The sequence below is a fragment of the Alligator mississippiensis genome, chromosome 3 (genome assembly GCF_030867095.1).
Source record: "Alligator mississippiensis isolate rAllMis1 chromosome 3, rAllMis1, whole genome shotgun sequence".
Lineage (NCBI taxonomy): Eukaryota > Metazoa > Chordata > Crocodylia > Alligatoridae > Alligator > Alligator mississippiensis.
Window position 1 is genome coordinate 289,032,012 of NC_081826.1, and position 22,280 is coordinate 289,054,291.

A 22,280-nucleotide genomic window follows, 5' to 3' on the forward strand; every position below is an offset into this window, starting at 1 on the left:
AAGTATGAATGGGCGCCTCCCGCCTCCCGGCGCGGTGTAGTGTAGCGTAGCGCGGGAGCTGTCCGCGAGCCGGGGGAGCGGCTGCTCCACGTGGGTGCTCCGCGCCGGGCAGCAGCGGGGTCCTGTCCTCCGAGCTGTAGGTCCCAAGTCCCCTCGGCTGGCAGCAGGGCATCTCTTCCATCCCAGGCCCCCAAGGGCTGCTCTGTTGTGGCGTCTCCCTGCAACCCGTCTGATCTGGGTCCACCAAGGCAGCACACCTGCTTCCTCACCGCTCCTCTGGGGCGGTTTTGTACCCGCCGAGGTGTTGGGGCCTGAAGCCCCCCCTTATGGAAATGGGAGGCTTCTCCCTAGCTCGCTCCTGCGGCCATATGACTGAGGGCGGGCGAAACTTGGGGTGTAGGCTGCAGGATGGGCCCACGGCCCGACCAACTTTTAACACGTTCATTTATATAACCTGCAAACGCACGACGGCTGTTCCGGTTAAAACTATACAGGCAGTCCTCGACTTACAATGTTTCGAGTTACAACGTCTCGCACTTACAACGTTTATAAATTGACACCCTGTTTCGACTTTATGACGCCAGTTTCGACTTTACAACGCTTGATCTGATGCGATGCCATGCCAGCGAACAAGTTCACTGCGTCGCCCATCTCCCTGAAGAACATCTGTCCAAACAGCCTTGGACACTTTCTTTAAGAAAGCAGACAAGACTCCAGGAAAACCTGCGGCCAAGTCTCCTGAGAAGAGAGACAAAAGGTCCAGTAAAGTCACCTTAAAGAAGTCCTTCCAAATCAATATGATTGCTATTTACAATATAAATTCATTAATGTAGCTATATGACTCATCTATAATTGATCGAGTACAAAATTCTGGGGTATTTTTGGTGAAAATAGGGTATCGGGCCTTGGTTCAGGAACCAATCCCCCATTTATAACATTGTTTCTTATGAGAAAATTGGTCCTGAGTTACGTTTGGACTTAAGATGCTTTTTTTCAGGAACCAATTGTGTCTTAAGTCCGAGGACTGCCTGTATAGCAATTTTATTTTAACTGTATAGCTATCTAAATCAACGTGCTAAAGGTTGGTCAGGCCATGACCCAGGTGGCCCACCCTGTTCTGAGGCCTATGACTTGGGGGCATCCAAACCCCAAGCCTCCACTTGGGCCTGCACGTAGGATGCCTGCCAAAAGATGCTGGAAACACCTGAGGCCCCTGGTGGGGGTGGAGGATGTTTGCCGGTTGTTGGGCCATTTATGGTTCTGGACTGACTCATGGATTTGGACTTGATTTGGCTGATTTGGTTTGAAACATGAAAAATTTCTTTTAAAAAAAAAAGTCTTCCTGCAACACTCAGAGGATGGTGTGGGGTCTTTGCCCTTCCCAACAGCCTCTGCATCAGGAGAATTGGAGAGAAACCTCTGCCTTTCTGCAGTGCCCCCAAGGATGGCAAAATGGGGCTGGTGCTGTTCTTCCATGAGGACAGGGCAGGAAGGGGCAGCCCCACCAGGCTGTTCTCCATTGTAGGGGAAGCACTGGTAACCTGGGGAGTGTCTTGTGTTGTGCCAGGGTTGGCTGCTTAGTTTTGCTAAGAAATTAAACAGGGGATTTTTATAGGGTGGTTTGGATGGGGATGATCCTGCCTCAGGCAGAGGGTTGGCCTAGGTGACTTCTGGAAGTCCCTTCCCTTCCAGCCCTACTTCTTGATGAGTCTATGAAGAGCAGGGATTGGAGCTGTGTCAGTGGCTGGCAACTAGAATTGCTCCTGGAGGAGACATATAACCTGGATCCCACCACCAATTTTTTGATGGTGCTGACAAACTCCTGGTGACCATTGAGCTGCTGGCATGCTGAGACTGCTGCCTGTTGAGCAAACCAGTATTTTCTCACTGTTCCCTCTAGCTTCCCCATCTCTCCATATTGCTCTGTTGTCTCTAGTCTGATACTCAGATTGCAACCTCTTTGGGACAGGCACACTTCAGAGCTACAGGTGTAATGACACGGGCGGGCACCTGGGGCAGCTGCCATGCGCAGGGCAGCTTCTGGTTGCCACTGCATCATCAGTCACAATTGCATGGCTGTGGCAGCAGCCGTTTTGTTCCCCCACCAACCTCCCGCCAAGTTAACACCCAGGACAGCTGCCCCTGTCGCCCTGACCTAGTTATGCCACTGTTTTATGGCACCCAGCACTGTGGGGTCCTTACCAGCCATGACCTCTCCATAAGCCTAATGGACTGGAGAAATGACTGTTCCCCTTTGGAACTGGTTGAAAAACATCAGACACCAAAACCAAAAGATTTAGCAGGGGTGTACCAGTTTTTGTCAGGAAAGGTTTCCCAGCTCCCGGGTGGACTTTCTGGAGAGGACTCCACCTAAGGATAACCATTAGGCCTCTGCTTGGGGCACCTACCTGGGACACTGAGGTCTAAGTCTCTGGCCTAAATTGAACAGTTCCCTAACCACTGGGGCACTAGTCATTCTAGGGTTAGCCTCTCTTTTTTTCCATAAAAGCCTCCAGATGAGCCACTTCATGACAATACAGAAAATGTTGAGATGTTGAAAATTTCCCCAGGATATGGAGGCTGATTCCTGCCCAGCCTCTCTGAGTCCTGTCGTGGGTGGCTGGTGCAGTAATTGACTTCTTCCAGCAACAAACCCAGCAGGCTGCAGTAGAGCTCTTCCCAGAAAAAATTTTAAAAATGAGGGAGGTTTCTCAGCAGGTGCAATGTAAACAGGCAAAGGCGGTCGTTCCCATGCATGGAATAGTCTCCCTCATGCAGTTTGCCAAAGCAGTCCACACTTTGCACTTCAAGCCTTGCTTCTTGCTTCTTCTGCCAATAACTTGGACCAAGTGATGTAGACCGAGCTTCTAAGCAGCAGCTTTGCACTGAAGTGGTCTCCATTTTTATGCATCTGTTAATGGCGGGATTTTTAGTGGGAGCGGCCCAAACCCACTTTTGCCAATCTGTTATGATTTTAGATCCCACCTGTAATTTGATGGTGGACAAAAAGGGTTATAGGTTAGTCCAAGGTGACCAGCATTATGGCATCCCCACAGCCATGCTGGGTAAGGTGCCTGCCTTTCTTAGTATATCAGATTCCACAATTCAAAGGTAAAACAGTAAAGATTTTATTAATACAACAACAGCACAGGACTCAAATGTGGTTAAGGGACAAACAGGAGCAACAAAATATTAAGTTAACACAATAGGGAGCAACAGGAGGACACAGGTTAATATAATACACTAATTACAATAATCAAGCTAAACAAGAGCCATAAGATTAATATGTCACCAGACAGCAGCATGATGAGACCGCTCTTTACAAGCGGAGGCACAGAAGCCCTTATCTTCAATACTGAGAGGCAAACTGGAGACTTCTGTCCTCTCCTTGGATACAAGATACTCTTCTCCTCTGCAGGAGAGGGTCCAACCAGGGAACCACCCTCGCTGGCTATGTAGGAGCTTTTACCTTCCTAGGGCAGGACCGGTCAAACCTCCAGGAGACTGCTTCTCTCCTGAAGAAGGTGCACTAAACCATCAGGCTCCAACTGGACTGAAACAGAAACCAACCAAAATCACCCAGACTGGACACTGAGGGGTCTTTTCCACCTTTTTCTTATTCTTTTCCAGCCCCTCATCACCCCGCTTGGCATTATCCAATCATGTGCTGCCAGTCAAACAGTTTGTTACGTCCTGTTACTTCTCTTTGCTTGTTGTTCACCTTGACCTCATGATTTTTCTCACCGTTTCATAATCGCACTGAGCATGCCTGCTCCTCTTAAGTAGCTCACAAAATCACACAGTGACCCTTTCTGGAGGGCTTGTAGACCAGTGTGCATGCTCAGGCTCGAGTTCAGCAGCACCAAACAAAACTCTGTCTACACATCCAGCAAGGAGACACCTTTGGTCTGGATTAGAGAGGTGCTGGACACTCAGAACTCCAGTTGGAGTCAATGATAGCGAGAGGTGCTCAGCAAGTCTGAGGAATAGGCCACTTTTACACAACTTGGCTTTAAAGTGTCAGCATCTTAGTTTCTATAGAATAGGAACACAGACACCTGCCTGACTTCTTAAAGCCCTGAGGCCATGTAAATGATCAGTATTATAAGAACAGTGAGGATGCTTCAAAATCACTTATTTCAGAGATCAAAGAGCAGAGGCTGAGTAATTTGGTTCCAATGTTACTAGTCTGAATATCTCTCTGTAAAAATAAACAGCCATGTTTTGCATAAAAGGGGGCAGCAGAAAAACAAGTTACTTCATATTATTTTCACCCTGTATAATTCCAAGGAGACTCACTTATACCTCCAGAAAGACTGTCCAGTGGCTCAGCTGTAAGCACATTTAGTTGACTAGACAATATAAATAGTCCCAAATCAATTTGTAGAGTATTCCCTTGCATAAAAATAAAACCTATTGCCTAAACTTCATAGGCTGGATAGAACTGAGATACCACATTTGACTGGCCCTGAACGTCTCAATTTGGGCCTGACACTAATAGAATTTCTTTTGAGTTCTATTTGAGGGGGCAATTGGGGTATTAGGGGAGTGATCTGGGGTTGGAGAGGGTGATTTGGGGATCAGAGCAGTAGCCTGGCAGCTCCCCACCCATCCACTCCCACCTTGCCCCTCCTTCTTCCCCCTCCAATCCTACTCCTCTCACCCCTTCCCCATGCCCCCCTTCCCTGGCTCCTCTACATCCTTCATACCTTTTTTTCTCTTGCTTTCCCCCCCCCTTTTATAGTCTTATGCAATGGGTGAGAGTATGGAATGAAGGCTTTATGGGGGCAAATTCAATATTTTAAATTTATTTATAGGTAAATTACAGCTGCAGTTTGGGCACTGGGATTTTATGGCATTGACATTGGTTGCCAAGTTCCTGTCTAAGCCTCCCTCTACCTGATCCACATTTGAGACAGATGGGGGAGAGGAAGGGGTGGGAGAGAACGTGACTGATGCTGGGGAATGAATGGAGAAATGTGGGGGCAGGACTGGCTTTGACCAGCAGTAACAACAGAGCCCACTACATTGGCAATGGAAAGGGCTGCAGAGGTGTATGTGTTGGGCAGAGACACAGTCCCTTGTTTGGAGGATGGGGAGTAGAGTACTGTTCCCGGGTGCACCATACCAGCCCAAGGTGCACTGGGCACTTGAGCAGACCTTGACTCTTTCACTTGACCTTTATGGCCTTTTGCACACGAGACCTATGTATTTCTTCAAATAAAGCACTACAGCACAAGCCCCTTCTTTATACAAAAGCTTCAGTGGCCTAGGGAGAACTCAAAAGGAGTAAGGTTATCAAGGTCTATCATTAAGGTACATGGTTTAGTCCAGGACTGTCCAACTGGTGGCCCATGGGCCCAGCAGGTGACCTGTGAGCCCTGGTGGCCACCTGTCCCACTGCCATGGGTTGGGAGACCATGTACCACCAGCATGGCCTGGAAGGTGGGCGATGGGGGCGTAATATGTTGCCCGCATGATATGCAGCCTGGGGACTACATACTGGCACTGTGTGCAGCCCCTGACCTAGTTAGACAGCCTTAGTAAATTGAGTGCAAGGCCAGGGTCAGGAGCAAGGAGCTGTTTTTATTTTGTGCTAACAAACAAAACCAAACCCCTTCTGTCCTGTCCTGGACACTCCAGGAGAGGAGCCCTTCTCATGGCAAGCAGTTGTTTGCACAGCTTTCCTCCTTCTCTCCTCTTTACCCTTTTGGGAGTTTTTTAAAGCTCCTAGCAGGACACTCTCTCTGCCCATCCAAATGCTACAGGGTGGATTGTCCCCTCTTAAAGGAGCAGACCACCCCAATACACTATTGGTCTATATATTTATGCTCTTTATAATAAGAAAGGGGATTTCCAGTTTGTTATTTACTAGCATTGCTCTAGTACCTGGATCTCATGTACCAGGGCCCCATTGAACACAGAACAGTAAAGATGCAAAGAACTTGCAAGCTGAGTAAATCTAGTTTGCTTTTGTAACTGGCCATGCTAACAGAAGAGGAACTATGTCACACTTCTGTTTTATCATCACACTGATCTGTGCCCATTCATGCTGGAATTGTTCTTTTTTGATGTGTAGTTCTGTGTTCTGTCATGCAACAGAGTGTTTTGTTCCACTCTTTCAAGACAAGATATTTCCCTGAGTAATATTTCCAAATGCTTAACCTGGAGACACTCATGCATTCAGATGGGTAAAGCATTCCTGGCTCCATCTTCAGTGACTTTCAGCAAATGAGACCCTGCTGCTTCTCTGAGCGCTGTGTCACAGGCGACATGACCTTCTGGGATCACAAAAGTAGTTAGAGAGGGTATTTTTTTCCATTAGATCACCTAGCCAGTTACCTCTTGGGGCAGGTTCATTTGCAGCAGCTTGCATTCTTCTGATTTGTCCAAACTTGTTTGAAATGTTTCAGGCAGTATGACTGTCATTGTGGGCATGTGAATTAGCATCTGCGCTGGAAATATACCTTGGTCGCAGACATTGGTGGTTGACCACTAGTGCGGTTGCATTAGGTGCCTCGGTGAATCTGGATTTGCACTGGTGTGCGTAGTTTGTCACAGTTTCAAGCTGCACCTATGCAAATTGTAGCCTTGCCTTTCTGTGCTAGGGAATCGCACTGGTTCAGCTACTCCAGTAGCTATAACTGAAAGCCCAGTGCAAACAAAGCCTTGGTTTCATTTACTTCAAAGTCATTCCTCTGTGAACCGTGCTCAATAATTCCTCCCCCCACCCTTAACAGTGACGCCTTTCAAAAAGCTGGACCCCTATGAACATGCCAGTTATGGCACAGCACTTCGCCTCTTCGTGCTCTTTGCTAAACAAGCCTTCTTGCTTACAGAAGAAGCTAATCTCCTACAGGTTTTGTGAAGCCAGACCACATTCTTCCATGGCATTATCCTCTATTGATGTCCCTGCTTGATTTCTGTTGAGTGCTCTTTGTTGAAGGCAACCCTCTCATATTTCTCCTAAGCTGATTTCTTATGCCACATCTTTCAGATTCAATATCCCTTCTGCTTTTTAGAGGCAGTAAAAGTGACCAAGAAGAACATATTGCAGCTAGATAACCAGTTCAATGGTGCCACAACTAAAGGTCCTGTTAGCTGCAAATTTACTTTACCACAGAATCCACAGCCCATAATCCTTAAATGAATGCCTTTGATTGTGAATGAATATTTACAGTGGACCCTGCCAGCAATCTGCAAACCCACAGCGGGCCTCATGTCCACCACTAAATCCCATGGCATGTGTTCATGACTTCTTATCAAGCACATGTTCTGCTAGTGCAATGTTTAGACTGTAGCTCTTAGGGCTACTGTGCGTCTGACAAGTAAATCCCTGAATTCCTGGGAAATGTTAGTTCCTCTTAAGGCTGTCACACAGCAAGGAGAGTTGCAGCGTGTACCTGTCTCCAGGCATCCCCATCAGCAGCAGGGTTTTTAGAATGCTTTGAACCACCCGCCCTCTCTTGTTGTGCCTCTCTGTTCCCATGATCAGTTGACTTTTAGCCAAGGACAGCTCTTTACCTATGACCCTTTCTAGCAGAGACTGCTCCCATTGTCCCTTTTGACCCATCTGAGCCAATCTCGTTATATTTGCTTTTGTCCCAAGACCTCTGTCTTGCCCTAGTCACCAGAAGACTCTTCATTCAGCACATTGTCTCTTAGCTGCTGTTTCCCTCTTTCTAGCCGGTAACCATCTGCTATTGCTCCTCTGCAATACCCCGATCTTTGTCCCACGGTACTGACATGGTCTTTGCCTTTAGACCTCACCCTTAGAAGACTGGAGGGAGGAAGAAGTTGCTTCACTTCTCTGCACCCAGCAATGAGAAATAAAGGTTATCCTCTGAAAACATGTGACTTCCCCTCCCTGGTTTGTAGTGGACCAGCTGCCTTTTCTACCCCTCAAACTTTCTGATGCTCCTCTGCTTAAAGTTTTCTTGAGCTAGACTGGAAGTCCCCACAAGCTTAGGAGGGGCTTTTTAAATTCATAGGGGAATGAGGTTCCTTGTCAACACACTTTAAATCTATGTAGATGACTGGCCCAATCCCTGCAGTAAGAGTGTGTGTTGGGGGGAGGACGGGGGTCTCCAGAAAACCCATACTTGTTTGAATCTAGCTAGCACAGGTCACAAGAGTAGCAAGGACATGGTGGTACAAGCTCCAGCCCTGGGTTACCAACCAGAGTACCACCTGCCAGGAGTCCTGAATACATACTTGAATTGCAACTTATGCAAAAGCCTATGCGTCTTCATTACTGTTGCCTGTGCTAGTTAAATATGTTGTGGGTTTCCCTGCTGACATTGGGATCACACCTTCCCCCTGCAGTATACACACACCCTTGGTGACTGTCCAGCAGAAATATCGTTTCCTGAGGGGATGCATTTTCTGAGAGGATGACAGGTTCCATGGTACTGTTTTAGAAGGGTGGAATTAAATACAGGCCAAAGATTATAAAAGCTAATTCATCTTCACTGCATGCTGAGGTTTTCTAGAGCACTCAAGCTGTTGACACTGAGGTTTCTGTGCCTTTCAGGCCTTGTTAAAGAAAGTGTTTTGGAGAGGTTGGGTTTTTTTAGAAATGAATTAGAATGGTCATTTATTCATTTAGTCTCCAAGGACTCATTGATAGTTTATTTCTTCATATATTTCATGAGGTAGTCTGATGTCCTTACTGTGTTGAGGCAGGGATTGACCACAAGTAGTCCCATTGGCTCCATTAGGACTATTTAAGAATATGGTACTAGCACTGTAACAGTACCCAAATCTGGACATTTGACATTGAATCAGCATAGTCTGGTGTTACACATGATGGCAGCAGGGAAGTCCCAAGTCCTACTCCTTGCCCAGTTGCCTTTTTACCATATGGACTTGGGCAAATTATTTTAAAGGTTACATTTCCAAAAGTGGCCACTAATCAAGACTTTCAGAGCTTGATTTTTAGAGTTGCTGAATGCATGCAAAGCCAGCTGATGTCCATGTGTGCTGCAGGTGCTTAACACCTGTGAAACTTGGATTTGGTATGTCAGGCTGGACTCAAACCTGCTGATCTTTATTCCTCTGTGCAATATATTTCTCAGCATGCAGGGTTTTGTTAAGAACTTAATTAATTATTAGTTAACTGCTTTGTGTGTGTTTAGTACTGTATTAATTATGCTTATTGCTGTTTTGCATGCAGACTTTGGGGGTAGTAACTTCTTGCTAGAATTTCTTTCTTTTGCTGCATCGGAAAACCTTCTTCCTTTGTCTTTTGGACCTAATTCTTTATTTCAACAGATGTTCAGTTGATCCTTGGCTGTGAATTACTATGCTGAGTGTCATCCATGTTAAAGTACATGGCTAATGTTTTAAACTACTAGCCATACCTTATCATGCTTTCTTTCTTTCATTTAAAGCAAGACAGGCATATGTAAGCTTGGGCCTTAGAAACAGAACAAGTCTATCCTACAGGCCAGCAACTCTCTGAGAGTCCTTGTTGTTCCCTAGAATCACTGCTTTCATTTAATTTCTCCTACCCCAAAAACACCCTCAAGCATGACAATGCTGCTCAAGTTTCCAGGGTCCTCCAGCACAATACTTCTGAGAGGTCTGAAACCTCCTTTTTTCTCAGTGAGATGTTAGCTTGGATATTTATTGAAATGTTAGCACTGTTAGCTATTTCATTACACACACATTTGCACAATTTAGTGTGATGATTCAAGTACAGGTAGATGAACAAATTATATGAAGTTAAAGGAGGGTGAGGGAATTTCTCATGTGTCAGCTGCTCCACAGTAATTGTTGTTCATGTATATTCCTGTCCCACAGCAGGTGAAAGCTAAAGAGTTACATCATCTCTGGGAAGTAAGGGGCTTGTACATGGTAATTTTGGGCGGGTCCTGGAACTCTTAACCCCTGGGCTGTCCTCACATTAATACCTTAAAGTGATTTTAAGGATTTATTATGCAGCTCAAAGTTAGGCCACTACAGGGCAAGATTATCTCTGATCCACACTACCCAGTTCCTGTTCCATTTATGTGTGGCCACTCCCCACAGATGCACTGCCCAAATTGAAGCCCTCCAGTATCCCAGGATCTCTCACACCACCCCTAGAGCAGGTGTCAAAGCCTGTCCTGGCTCACAAGCCCTCTAGTGGCAAGCCACAGCTGTGCGGGGTACAGTCAAAGAAGGTTTCTAGACTAAGGGTGTGACTGCTCCAAACTCCAAGCTAGCATTAACACTGATCTGCATTTGTGCAGCTCACAGTGTAAGTTGTAACAAGGCCCTAAGGCTTTTGCCACCATCCAACAGCTGGCAGAAGACACGTGGAGATACTCTTATGCCTCCTGCTGGTGGTAGCAGCCCCTTTAGCAGCTGGTGCCTTCCCATGCCGCACCTTTTTTCATTCCCACAGCCCAGCTGCTGCCTTGGGACTACATGGAGCCACCAGGAACGTGTGGGTGTGAATGTGCTCTGCTCACTTGCTACTGTCTGCGGCCAGAACTTCTGGTTGCAGGGGCAGGTAAGAACAGACAAGGCCACAAGGACAGGGAGATGGAGGTCAAAGGAGGGGAACCAGAAAAGGGATTTTCTATATTAATCTGCTATCAAAAGCAAAGCAGAAGTGGGCTTTTAAACAGTATTTAAAAATCGGAGGGAACAGGGGCTTTATGGGTGCATTCAGGGAAGTGCTGTCATACATCTGGTGATGTGCAGTCATTGTTTAAAAGGCTGACAAATAGACTGATGAGGATGAGAACACAGACAGGACCATGGGGGTGGAGAGGGAGAGGAGGATATGAAAGGCCATCAGGAAGGATGTTACCAAGTTGCCAACAACTCAAGGGTAATGCTCGTTGAGCTTGGCATCTGCGTCCTTTTAGGGTCCCTTGCCGGGCTTTAGGTGTTTTTCTTTCTCTCCTCGCAAGGGAGGACTGTCACAGTCCTTAACCTGCCTCACCCGCCATGACTTTGATGGAATTAATAATAGGAGGAAATAGGCTAACGAGCAGCACTGTTCTCCTGCAAAGGGGTAAGCGATAACCTGCCCATTCAAGTTGGTCTTGTATCATGATTTACTATGCAGTATAGGGCCTTAAGGGCCAAGTTTGGGAGCTCCTCTACCCCTACACTCCTGCCCCATACCTCTGGATATTCATCAGTCACTATTAAAGCTGCGCTCCAGTATCATGGCTGTAAGTGCTGGCCTTGGCTCCTGGTATCTCCTGGAGTCCATCTTCTATTGATATAAGAAAAGGTGAGCAGATAGGCTGCTTCTCACCTATCTGCTACTGGACATGCTCTCTCCTCAGCTCACCACTGGATCTGGTTTCCTGGAAGCTTGTCAGGCTTCCACCCAATTCCTGGAGTCAATCACCAGCTGTCTCCGCTGCACAGCTGGGGCTGCTCCCTTCCGCTATAACGGAGAATGGCTTGCAATCAGCTGGCTCCTGCCTCACTTGAGAGGCTTCTAAGGAGCCACAGCCATGCCCCATCAGGACTTCTGGCTTGAGCTGGTGGCCTTTTGGATCACTGGTTCCCAGCTCTGCCGCTCATCTCCCAGGAATGAGCAGGGACACTGTCTCGGCTCTGTTGCTCCGGTGCTGGGGCCGGGCATCTGGTAAGTCTCGGGGCACCAGACAGCTGAGGCAGGAGGGTGAGTGGGGTTTCTTCCCCACTCTTCTCCCCAGCTCTGCCACAAAAGATTAGGAAGGAGGAAGAGATACATATCAAATTTTAAAGGAAGTATCCGTTACTTTAAAATAGGATGCTATAGCAGATGGGGAGCCAGTAGGAAACTTCAAAGTGACATGATCAAATCAATAAGCAGTGTGGCTAAGTAGAGAGGCTGTGTTTTGTCTAAACTGAAATGGGACAATGTGTGTTGTGGAGAGGAGACTGTTGCAGCCATCAAGGTAGGATACAGTAAGGACCCGAGGAAAACATTTGATGATGGGAAGGGAAATTTTAAAAATTCTACAAATCTTGGAGCTATTGCAGAGGAAGAAGTGGCTGAATTCGGGCATGCCCTGGATGAGTCAGGAGAAAGGGAGGAGTCAGAAATAGCCCCCGGCTGCATGGGAGGTGTCAACAGTGACAAACAGGAGGTGAATGGAGAAGGTTGGGGGGGTGGGAAAGACAGAAGTATGGTTATGGGCATGTTCAGTTTAGTGTGACAGCAAGGGGAGATTATGGAAGAGATGCTGAGGATGTTACCTAGGCAGACAAGGTTCTTTGAGTAAATGTGACACCTGATAGCTGTAAAAGCTTGGCCAGACCTACACATGTAATTTAAATTGTTAAACTACTGAAATAACACCTTTTGTACAAAAATGCAAGATTGTGGCTGGAACCATGTGAAAGAAAGCAATCCCAAATTGATCATCACATCTCCTGTGTTACATCTTCTGTGTTAATTGCAAACATACCCAATGTTTATTATCCTAAATCAGTCTAACGCAAAACTAACTCGCACCTATTGTCCCCAGTGGCCTTTGATCCTTACTACCTCGCGTTTGCATTCATTAATTAAGGCATATTTCTCAAAATAGGCAGTCAGCCTCTAAATGTTTTGTTATGCTAACCCAGGGTATTTTCCTGAAACTCACACCTATTGTCCTTATTACCTCCATTTACATTTTAACAGACCTGCTTTTGTCTAATAAAAGGTATCCCATGTACCCAATGAAACTTGTAATATCTTCCCTTAATCAAGACATATCTCTCTCAAAACAGGCATTCAATGCCTGTCAGATATCTCCATAAGCCATTTGATGCAGCTCCATTGCTAAAATAACTACAGAAAGATAGTATTCTGTAATTGACTTCCTAAAGGTATCTCATTCAATCAATACCCATCTCACTTAATTCCAAAACTGATCAAAATTTTGCAACCTTCACAGCCACACAAACAGGATACAATTGTAATATGTTAATTCCATTCTTGCCTGCTTTGTTCGGACTTTGATTAACCAACTGTCAAGAAAGAATGCTTTGAAGCTATACAATTGAACAAGTATAAGAAGGAAAGAGTTGCCAGCAGATGGTGGGCATCTTCTCCAGAGGGAAAAAGGGAGACTATAACCTGTCCCCAGCTGGACTAAGGTTACGGATCCACACTTTGAGAAAGCCGAAGACTTGAACTGGCTTTTGGCCTGCATGAGAAAAGAATCTCCTGCAGCTAATACAAGGACTGTGTGGCAATATAGCTCATTTATTGAATATTAAGAAACAGCCTTTTTCTGTCGTTTAGTTTTATAGCTTGTTGGTAGTTATTAAAGCAAGCCTTTCTGCTATTAATCAACCGAGTGCTGTGTCAATTCTTCAAGCACTAGGTTAAAAATCCAGTTTCTAAGTGCAACAGTCTTTTATTAGATCAACTAAGTAATTAGAAAATTTGTTCTTTGCAAGCTTCCAGGCATAAACACCCTTTTTCAGGCACACCTACCTCTTGAGTGAGCAGGAGGGATGTTTATTTCCTGCCGGTTTTTGACTAGGCTGTGTTCCACACCATGAACAGTTTTATCTGTCTGCTGAAACACTGTCTGTCTTCAGTCACAGGTCTGGCATCCTCCAGTATTAGTCCCCAGTTCTTTGGCAGACACATCCATTTATTCAGAACCTGTGGTACATGTGGCGAGACATGGCTTGCAGAGTCCTACCACCTGAAAACATGTATAGGCCAGTTCCCAGACTGCTCTGTGCTTACAGTGGTGCCTCTGTTGTCTGACCCCCTTGCTTCTGAGCCTCCTCTAATGCTGTCTGTTAAAAGATGTGCATAGTACACGTGCCAGTTGGTTTCACTGGAAGAGAGGTTAGGAAATGAGGGTGGTTTACCATAGAGTCCAGCTGTGGAGGAGTTTGTAAAACAGGAAATCAGGGCAAAGCAGGGTGACAAAGCAAGAGAGATGCCAGATGGAGAGAGATCAAGGGTGACTTCTTGATCTATTTTGGGTATGACTTGGGTCATAACAAGTATTTAAAGCTATGTGCCATAATGAATAGTGCACGTGGCCTCAGAGGACATGGTTAGCAGGTTTCCAGGGATATTTTTTGGCATCATTAACCACTAAAGCCCTTAGATCAACATCTTGTTGGCTGTGAATCAGACAGGTAAATGCCAACATAAACTCAAAGTTTAATTGAACCCAAATATGTTTTTTACTGTCAGGCATTTAAATGATAGTTTACACGTCTTTATTAGCTCAATGAACAACTGATCATGATCTGCCTATTAAAGCCCTAAACAAGCAGTTGCCGCCCTGCAAAATCTAAGGGAATGTTTTGTTAACATTAAATAAACCATTTAACACAAAGAAGTAAGTTGCCATGCGTTTCTCTATTCCAGTATGTAGAGAGCAGGCAGATGTGCTTCTTTTGCTATTCCAGAAGTCACTGGATGACATGGAAAGCCTGCTGAAGTCTGTCTGAATGACTGCTCATTTGCTACTCAAAGTAGATTGCGCTTAGCCAATGGAACAGGTGGGTCCGGTAAGGACAGAAACTTTACTGGTGGTGAAGCAGTGCTTCCCATGCTGTTTCTGTGCTACTGTACGGGGGCAGATGTGTACCCTAGGTTGTCTTGTGTGGAAAGCCTGTAGTTCAGGAGGTTTCCAAGGGAATCTAAGACTATTTACTCATTTACATTCAGACATCCACATAGCTATATATATTTTGAACTATCTTAGACCAGCTACACATTCTTATGGCAGGGGCTTTTACTGCATAAGCAAGACCTGTTCCATTTTGTCTAGGTGTTCTGCTGTCTACAACCATAGAAACAGTTGGCATATCTTGCTGCCAAGACAAGACTGTCCTGGAGTGAAGTTTTCAGTATTTAGCCCATTTTAGTGTTGATCTCCACCAGCAGTGTCCTTTCTAGTGTCTCCTCATCCTGCAGAGTAATAGGTCTACCAGTATACACAGTGCTAGTGGGGAACCAGAATATTGGAGAGTCTGCATGCAGAAGTCCCACTGTTATATATAGGAGGGAACAGTGGCTGGTAGGGCATTATCTGTGAGAGCCCCAGGGTTATGAGTCCTACTTCTTCCTCATGCTCTTTATACATCAGCTTTCACAATGTGCCGTAAAACTTCCTCTTTCTCCCTGATTTGGGCAGTAATGGAGATCATAAAATCATAAAAAATTAGGGTTGGAAGAAGGGACCTTAGGAGGTCATCTAGTCTAACCCCCTGCTCAAAGCAGGACCACCCCCAACTAGATCATCCCAGCCAAAGCTTTGTCTTGCCGAGTCTTGAAAAACTCCAAGGATAGAAAGTCCACAACCTCTGTGTTTAACCTGTTCCAATGTTTTACTACCCTCCTAGTGAGAAAATTCTTCCTAGTATCTTACCTAAACTTCCTTTGCTGCAACTTAAGACTGTTGCTCCTTGTTCTGTCATCTGCCACCACTGAGAAGAGTCTAGCTCCATTCTCTTTCAAACCTCCCTTCAAATAGTTGAAGGCTGCTAATAAATCCCCTCTCAGTCTTCTCTTCTCCAGACTAAATAAGCCCAGTTCCCTCAGCCTGTCCTCAGAAGTCATGTGCTCCAGCCCCCAAACTATTTTTGTTGCTCTCCTCTGGACTCTCTCCAATTTGTCCACATCCTTTCTGCAGTGGGGGGCCCAAAACTGAACACAGTATTTTAGATGTGGCCTCACCATGCTGAATAGAGGGGAAGAATCACTTCCCTTGACCTGCCAGCAACACTCCTACCAATGCAGCCCAGTATGCCGTTAGCCTTCCTGGCAACAAGGGCACACTATGGGCTCATGTTCAGCTTGTTCCCCCCAGGTTCTGTTCTGCAGAGCTACTGCCCAGCCAGTCAGCCCCCAGCCTGTACCGGTGCATGGGATTGTTCCGTCCTATACCTCAGGACTTTGCACTTGTCCTTGTTGAACCTCATGAGATTTATTTTGGCCTGATCCTCCAATTTGTCTAGGTTACTCTTATTCCTAGCCCACCACTTGCTGATGGTGCACTCTGTGCCATCTTGCAGGTCACTGATGAAGACACTGAACAAAAATGGCTCCAGGACCAACTGCTGGGGCACTCCACTTGATACCAGCTGCCGTCACAAGCGTTGTAAAGTTGAAACTGATATCAGAAAGCTGAAACAGGCAATTTATAAACGTTGTAAGTGCAAAATGTTGTAACTTGAAATGTTGAAAGTCGAGGACTGCCTGTATTAGAGATGACTGTTGATATGTATTTAGTGTGTTCAGGAGACAAAATACTTACACAGCAATTCCTGCAGGTACCAAGTACCTGCACATAATACTTTTCTGCTAAAATCCATCCTGGCACAGCCTGCTGACCCTAATTTTTGCTAATAAAAATAGCTTAATCTACAGGTGCTTCCTATAAGAATGTGATTAACTTAATTGGCAGAGAAGGACATGCAGAAGGGAGGACTAGACAGTAGAGTAGAAGTTTGGCATTTGCCCTGTTTCCTTAGCCTAGACCAGTGGTTCTCAACCTCGGTGCCAGGGCACCTTTCAAAAGTGCCGCAGGGTGCCACACAATGTTTGCAGGTAAGGTTCTTTGGGTAGATGTGCACACCTAACAGTGCTAATATGATTCACAAGAAAAATCCAGAGATTTCAAATATGATTCCATAGTATTACAATCATTCCAAACTGTTGTGGTCTTTCTGATTTCTTTGTGGAAGAAGAATATATCTATTATTTTTTCCTAGTAAAAAAAAGAATGAAAACTAAGAGCTGGCATTTTCCAAGGGGTACCCTGAGCCTAAGGAGGGGTGCCTTGAACCTAATGAGGTTGAGAACCACAGGGCTAGACTATGAGCAAGTCCAGGGTTTTGAAAGGTAGGTGTAAATGGTGTCACACGTCATCACATATAACAACACATTTTTCCCTATTAAAGAGAAACTAGAAGCTTTACAAATATGATAGGAGGCTAGCACTATATTATTCAGTTTAAGATCAGAGCAAAACAAATATAACTATTGGAATGTGCACTAATTTGCTAGAGAATAGATCAAGGGTTTTTTTTAAAGAAACACAAACTAGGGGAAAACTCATCAAAAGATACTGCGGCATTAGTCCTGCAGTCATTATAGTTAAATGTACATCTCTTATTCAGATTAATAAAACAAAATCTAACCTGCTTGAGCATCTTGACAGTGCCTCCAGCACTGTACTTCAGTACCAATCACTTCTACACCTGAGTTAATATTACCACACCTGAGTTAAAGGTGTTAGCCAAAGCTGTCTTCAAGGCTGTGAAACAGAAGAGAGATTACCAGGAATGGCTTACAGGCAGTAACACTGCAGAAGAAAAGATAGTTTGAATAGCGAAACATCAAGGCCATTAAAAAGGCTAGAGGGTCATTAACACCTATGGATAGGAAGGGATTAACAGGAATTTTGGAGATGCTAATAGGGCATGAAGTCAACTGAGTCTCTCAGCACTACCTGAATAGACATGCCACTGCAAGGCAGTTAGTTTTGAAGTTTGGGGGGAGCAGAAATGCAGGGGGGGGGACACACAAGGGGAGTACAACTGCACCACTGCATCCTCCCCTGGATCTGCCCTGGCCCAGACAATGGCAAAAGCAAAGTTCTTATTCTTCAGCGATGAGGCACAGCTGTGTAAGAAACTAAAATATAACTTTAGTTTGAGGACTTCAAATGGCTTTTGCAAGTTTTAAACAAGTAACCCTCTCAGTCCCTCTAGAAAATGGGATTGGCCCAATTTATAGAGAAAGAAACAGAGAGAGAGAGAAGCTAACCTTTCTAAGGTGGCCTTTGCTTTCTTTTTATGGTTGCCTTGGTTCTTCAGACCTCAACAAGAGACACCTTGAAGATGACTCTTTTGTAATTTGCCAGTACTTATGTCTTTCTTCAGAAGGACTGTGACTAAATATGACTTGACAGTGCAGCTGTTTAGAGACACCTCAAGATGATCCTCTCCTGACATGACTGACAGGTATGTGGGCAGCTCTACTGTGTCATTATTTGTGTGTAATTTTTACAACTTAGATAATTAAATTGTAAATCTAGTAACATCTCTCCCTCCCATCAACCTCAGCTGAGTTAATATGACCTTAGAAACAGAGTTTTGACCGCAATTTCCAAGTGTCCATTAATGTGAAGTCCTCCATTTTAAGGAGTCCAGATTGGGAACCTAGGACCTGGCTGACCACAGTTCTGAACAGCTGAGAATCCACTTAAAGTTAATGGAAGATGGAGGTGCCCAATGCCTCTAAAAATCTGGTCTTAAATCTCAATATCTCAGACTGGATACCTAGATATTTAGGTATCAAGACCCAGTGTGCATTCTTGAAAAAGGGGGCTCCTGTCTCTCTCTGCCTTAGTTCCTTCACATGTAAAACGGGGATAAAATGTGCGAGTCCCGTGAAGGTATTGTGGTCAGGGCACTCCACAAGGATTTGAGTGACTGTTATTTTCTTGTCTCTGATCTAATTCAGGCCATTTTTTTAATCTTGGTCCCTCACATCCCCAGGAAGAGCCTTAACCACCAGGATGTTTGGATGCAGGGACACTGTCCTGGAGCTAAGCCACCTTTTTTGAAGGAAGTTTCACACAAACAGCTCCATTTCTGTGAAACATTTCACTTTGGATAAGTAAGTATTTTCGGTTCAATTCCCAGGAATATAGTTGAGAGAGGTAGTTAGCCATGTTAGTCTGAAGTCAGGCAGAAGGCATAGCATCTTATAAAGTAGGGTGATGCTTACAAAGCTTATGCTTTTCTGAACAAGTTTGTTTCTAAGGTGCTACCTGACCTGACTTCCACCAGAGTTCTGGTTGAAATGGTCCCGGGAGGCCAAAGAGCTTACTGTTAATCCTCAGTTCAGTTAGTCCAGTTATTTAACTCTCTCTTCTTTTGCTTTTATGCTGTACATTGAAATGTATTTATCATTAGCTGCTTTCATATAAGCATATTATTATATGAAACATATAAGAAGCTTTACCTGAGAGGCCGGGATCCTTACTCTGCTTCTCAAACTGGTCTGTCCCCTTGGCTTACACATTCCCCTTCTCTCTGTCTTTATTCTCATCCTATTCTGCCATCTAGCTGCTACTGTCTGCTGTACTTCTTGTTCCTTTCTGGCTATTAAAACTTTAGTTGTCTCCTCCCTTCAGGCTCAAAGCCACTTAATTGAACAAAAACTGATTGAATGTAGCCTTGTTGCAAGGACAAGGTTTATTTGAGCACAACCCTTGTCTGTACACAGCAAAGACTCTGAATTTCCTATTCATTCAGAAAAAAGTCTGGTGGACAAATAGTTGATACAAACAACTGACATGGCTTAATAGGCCTCCTGGGGCTTAAGCAGTCCATATAGTTAGATGAGACATCTCTTAAGACAAAGACAGCTGCTGGGAGATGGGTCAACGCAAGCTACCTCCTTTCCAAGATCAGGTCTACACTAAAACGTTTTGCTGACATAGCTGCGTCAGCTCACAGTGCATCTACCAGTCAGCATAGCTCTGCTGGTAAAAGTCCTTGTGATGGTTGGCTGATCTCAACCAGAGAAGTGTAGCAATGCCAGCATCTGCGGTGTCTCCTGTAGGGGTCTCAGATTGGTATTTTGGCAGAGGCCCATTCTGTAGACAAGCCCAAAATACTGTCATACCAAGAGGGTTCCTGATTTGCACACTTGTGTTCCTCAATACATATTGTCTAGCACGGTGCTTCCAAACTGTCATAAGCTGTTTACTTCTGAGTGTGCTTTCAGCTGAAATGACTGGCACAGATTTGTTTAAAAATGAAACCCTTCTCTATCTGTCATTCTCCTGTAATCTGTAGAATGGACTGGTAGTACACGCATGTGATGTATACAGCTGGTAGGTTTTGCTGGGCTAGTAACAAGCTCCAGTTAGTGACTTCCAGTTTCATTTGGGTGTTTTAAGCCCCAGGCATGTGTTCTTTTAATAGCAGGATGGGATCTGATCCCCAATCCCCCAACAATTGTGCCCACTGTCATGTCACATGTATGGCAGAAGGCATGATTTTGGGATCAGGGATCAGATCCCAATCACACCCTTTCCACTTGCCAGTGAAGGAGGATTATGATCCTAGGCTCTCCCTGTACTGGTAGGTTGAAAGCCAGGTGCACACCATCTGGTTTGAGACCTGAGGCTGTCTAACCCTGACCCAACAAGCAGCTGATTGTTGGTGAGCCCTGGGGTTTGAGAAAAAGTTGCAATTTGTAGATGTCCCAGCGTACCCCTCTCTCCCTTCTGCCGGAGCTACAGGGCAAAGCAGAAAAAGTTGCTAAGTAAGAAGGTTGCCAGGAACTCTAGAAAGCTAGTAACCCACTCCCCCGAGCAGCACATTTTTGGCATTGGGACAGGGGCTGTCCTGATGCTGCCCTCCTTCCCAATGCTGGTGCTGACAATCAGTGGATTGTCAATACTGGCATGGGGATGTTACATGTCAATTTATGGCACCATACAAATGAGCAATAAATATGTTCCACATATTTTGTGGAACATCTTTGTGGCTGGTTTGCCACTTTATGGCACCATACATTGGCTGAACATTTACTGTTACTATTTATGGTGCAAGTAACATGCTAATTGCACCACAAATGTAACATGTGCCAGGCAGACAAGGTTCTTTGGGTGAACAGACTTCATTCCATCCAGGAAGAGTACGCACCAACTGCAGAGACTTCCTCAGCCTGATGAAGGGTTTTTAAACCCGAAAGCTTGCTATAAAATTTTTTTCCAACTTTAAGTTGGTCTAATAAAAGAGATCATATTCACCCAAAGAACCCTGTCTGCCTATGTCCTGAGACCAACACAGCTACAACCTACACCCCTATAACATGCACCAGGGACTTTTGAGTTGTAGTATTAGATATTTGCTTATCAAAAATGTTTGCTGTTGTTCTGTCAGATTTGTGGGTCAAAGAAAGCCGTGTTTTGGCTCTGCATGAAGGGAAAGAAAATAAGGAATGTTAATTATTTTGCCTTGTGTATAAAAGAATATAGGATGTGCCTCTAAAAACAGAAATGTTTGATTAAACTACACCTTTGCTCCTCCTTCTCCAGGTATCTTATGGGGAGGGACAGACTGATATATAAGTACCATTGTGTGCGTCTGCTGATGTCTACAGGTAGATTCAGAAGCAGGAATCTGCCAATAATGAGCAACTTTAACATTCAAATTGCACTAACATCCACGTGCACTAGGACATTCCTTTGAAATAGGATGTGCCATAACATTGGCCAGTGTACAATTTGTTGTGCAAATGTGTGGGGCTTTGGTCAAGAGAGATGCAGCCCTAGCCTAGTTCCCACAGGCAAGCCTGATTTCCTTACTAGGTTTTTGGCTGTAGCTGTGTTGATCTAAGGACATAGGCAGGTAAGGTAGATGTGAGTAGATGTGAGCTGTTTTATTAGACCATCTGAGTAGTTGAAAAAAAGTTCTTAGCAAGCTTTCAGGCATAGTCACCCTTCTTCAAGCATAGGGGGGTCTCTGCTGATCTCCTTACAAGACTTTCAGATTCTTTTTTCACTTCTGGGTGGATAAACAGCTGGAAAAAAAACTCTGACCCTCATAAAATTGATAGCATTGACTGAGTTTGAGCTTGCTTATTGAGTATTCCCAAGAGCCACTGAATAAATATATTAAAAAATATTGCACTATTAAAACTTACGAATCTTTGCTGACAGAGAACATGCATCTCTCCCAGCTCAGTAGTAGTTGTTGAGGCAGGAGCTCTGGAGTCCTGGCCAGAGCTGCTGCTTTTACCAGACTGGGCTAGGGCAGCTATGTGCTCTGGGCCCGGATGGGAGTAAGGCCACAGCTGGAAGGTAAGTGATGGGGTGGGGGGAGATGAGGCTGCAGGGGAGGGAGACAGTGGGAGGGGAAGACAGGCTGGAGCAGAAGTGGCTGGAAGCAAGGGTGGCCAGTCCTATGGAGCAGGCAGTGTGTGGAGGGTGGGCACCAGGAGCTGCAGGCACGGAGAGAGGCAGGCAGCTGTGTGGGGGCGAGGGCAAGTGACAGATGCAGCGTTGCCCACTCTCATAATTTTTGGTGTTTTTAAAGTCTACGGTTTGGGAATGTGAAAACCTTAGCTCTTTCTTTTATCTATCTATATAAATATAGGTAAAAGAAAGAACTACATTTTTCACATTCCTGAAGACTTTTAAGAACAGCACCCAAAATCATGAGTTGGCGGGGGAGGGGGGGACAGCTGGCAGGGGGCAAGGTGCTGAAGGGCAAGAGGCAAGGACTCCCCCCACCACCTGCCCGCCCGTCTGCCACTGCTTCCCCCGCAGGGGTGGCGTGCGGGGCTAATTTCA

General features: G+C 45.2%; 1 long non-coding RNA gene across 1 annotated transcript in view; it reads left to right on the plus strand.

Moving 5' to 3' along the window:
- LOC106738502 (uncharacterized) overlaps positions 1-22,208 on the plus strand; it is a 72,985-nt gene extending 50,777 nt beyond the window's left edge. The window contains exons 2-3 of the long non-coding RNA XR_009461174.1: positions 17,782-17,928; positions 18,466-22,208. This is a non-coding gene — a long non-coding RNA (uncharacterized LOC106738502). The remainder of the gene's footprint in view (positions 1-17,781; positions 17,929-18,465) is intronic.
- The last annotated feature ends 72 nt before the right edge of the window (positions 22,209-22,280 follow it).